Source organism: Centropristis striata, chromosome 11 (genome assembly GCF_030273125.1).
Source record: "Centropristis striata isolate RG_2023a ecotype Rhode Island chromosome 11, C.striata_1.0, whole genome shotgun sequence".
In the NCBI taxonomy this organism is placed as follows: Eukaryota; Metazoa; Chordata; class Actinopteri; order Perciformes; family Serranidae; genus Centropristis; species Centropristis striata.
Window position 1 is genome coordinate 6,612,073 of NC_081527.1, and position 2,500 is coordinate 6,614,572.

At 39.2% G+C, this 2,500-nt stretch overlaps 1 protein-coding gene across 9 annotated transcripts in view; it reads right to left on the bottom strand.

The window, feature by feature from the left end:
- The window catches only part of rnf220a (ring finger protein 220a), a 279,714-nt gene that overhangs the window by 164,489 nt on the left and 112,725 nt on the right, over positions 1 to 2,500 (bottom strand). The gene's annotated exons all lie outside the window — the stretch shown is intronic.

Below are 2,500 nucleotides of genomic sequence, written 5' to 3' on the forward strand. Positions count from 1 at the left end.
GTATGTATTCTCATAATTTAAACACACTGTAGCTTCTTTAATGATTTCCATGTATATAGGGTATATGCAAGTATAATACAGGAGTCTATGTGTGTGTGTGTGTGTGTGTGTGTGTGTGTGTGTGTGAATGACCAGCTTTACTTTCTATTATCCAGTAAGCTTGCTCTATTCTGTGGCTAATTGACTGTCTAATGTGGGGAAAGGGATCAGAGCAGCAAAGAGTGAACAGCCTTTTGTTATGACAGGAACACAACTCTCTCATGATGATGTGAGTCAAGTGGACGGTCTCTGTGTGTGAGTGTGTTTAAGAGACGCATCTCTTTATTCAGTCAAGAAACTAAGGACTAATTTGTCTTACATGTCTTCTATTTTGACATCTTTCACACCTTTCGGTTCCAGTTTAAATAGCATATAGAACATGGGTCTCAAACTCGCGGCCCTCGTGACGATATTTTGTGGCCCCCACCTTGATATGAAAGTTTAATGTGAGTTTTATATGAATGGCAATTTACGGTGTTGTGTGTGGAAGGTCCCTTTAATTACTTTTTTTTGTAATTTTGTGTCTTTTTTAATAATTTTGTGTCTTTTTTTAATAATTTTGTGTCTTTTTTAATAATTTTGTGCCTTTTTAAAATAATTTTGTGTCTTTTTTGGTCATTTTGTGTCTTTTTTTGGTAATTTTGTGTCTTTTTTTGGTAATTTTGTGTCTTTTTTTTTAAATAATTTTGTGTCTTTTTTAAATTATTTTGTGTCTTTTTTGGTAATTCTTTCTTCTTTTTGGAGATTTTGTTTCTTCTTTAAGTAATTTAGATTTTTTATTTTTTTATTTTGTGTCTTTTTTGCATCATGTTTTGTCTTTTTTTCCAAATATTTTTGTGTCTTTTTTGGTAATTCTGTGTATTGTTTGGTCATTTTGTGTCTTTTTTAGTCATTTTGTGTCTTTTTTTGGCTCATTTTTATCCTGCCTCCAGCTGCCCCCAGGTAATATGAGCTTGAGACCGCTGATATAGAAAGAATATGAAACAAGACAAATGCACAGCAGGAGGCCCTCACTACATAAATGATAGAACCATGTAGTGAGCGAGCCGACTTATAATGGCACTGTGTGAAAAAACAGTACAACACATGTGCTGGTTAAAAAGTGGAGCCCACCACTGGCTAACTGCTCCTCGTAGACCAATAAAAAACAAATGCTAGATGGAGCAATATAAAGTAAGAAGAAGAAGAAGAAGAAGAAGAAAAAACAGCCGGCCGCTCATCAGCAGCGTGATGGAGCGAGGAGAGATCCAGAGGGGAGAGCGGGAAGAAAAGAAGGGATGCTCATTAGCAGATAATGGGAGGTGTGAGTGCAGCACGGTGTGTAATGTGTGCTGATGGAAATAACCCAGTATGCCCAGTATGCTGCTTCTAGCTCCATGTGGAGGCTGAAGCCTTGTTGTGGTTTTGAGCGGCGGAGGCCACCTCCAGCTAACAGCTCCTGGTAGACCTATAAATTTACCTTCATAAACAGGAGAGAAGGGCAGAGGAAGGAGGTAGAGACAGAGGAAGGAGGGAGGGGTGAAAAGAGGTGAGGACAAAGGGAGGAGGGGAGGAAGGAGGCATGAGGAGCTGGAGGATACATAGACGAAGGAGGGACGACTAAGGAAAGGATGGTATAGATTTAATTAATAAGAAGAGAATGAATATATGTAGATATGAAGAACATATCTTCCCTTTCTCCTCCTCTTTCCTCTCCTATCTTTATTTGATCCATCTCCTCTCATTTCCTCTCCCATCGTTTTTCAGCATTCCTTATTTCCTCATGTCCACAATTGTTTCCTTTCCTGTTTCCTTGTCTCCTCTGCTACCTTTATTTCAGCTTTCCTTATTTACTCGCCCTCTTTTCTCCTCTCCTTGTCTCTTCCCCTCCTTCCTCTCCTATCTATATTTGATCTCATGTCCACAATTACTCGACCATCTAACTATCTTGTTTCCTTTCCTTCTCCTCTCTTCTGTCCTTTCTTCCTTCTCCACTCCACTCCACCTTCTTCTCTTATCTTCTTTCCTCTCCTGTTTTCTCCTTTCCTTCTACTCATTTTCTCTCCTATCTTCTCTCCTTATATCCTTTCCTTTCATGGCCTTTCTGTTTCTCCTCTTCTTCTTTTCCTTATTTCCTCACCTATTTCTTCTCCTCGTCTCCCCTCTTCTGTCCTCGTGTCCTTTCTTCTTTTCCTCTCCTTTCAACCTTCTTCTCTTATCTCCTGTCCTCTTTTTCTTTCCTCTCCTGTTTTCTCCTTCCTGTCCTTTGCTAACTTTCTCTTTCATGCTCTTGTTCTTTCCTTTCCTCTCCTATCTTTATTTCAGCTTTCCTTATTTCCACCCTCTTTTTTACTCTCCTTCTCTCTCTTGCCCTCCATCTTCTCTTTTTCCTATTTCAACTCTTCTCCTTTCTTCTTTTCTTCTCTTCCTTCTCCTCTCCTTTCCACTTTCATCTCTTATCTTCTGTCCTCTCTTTCTTTCC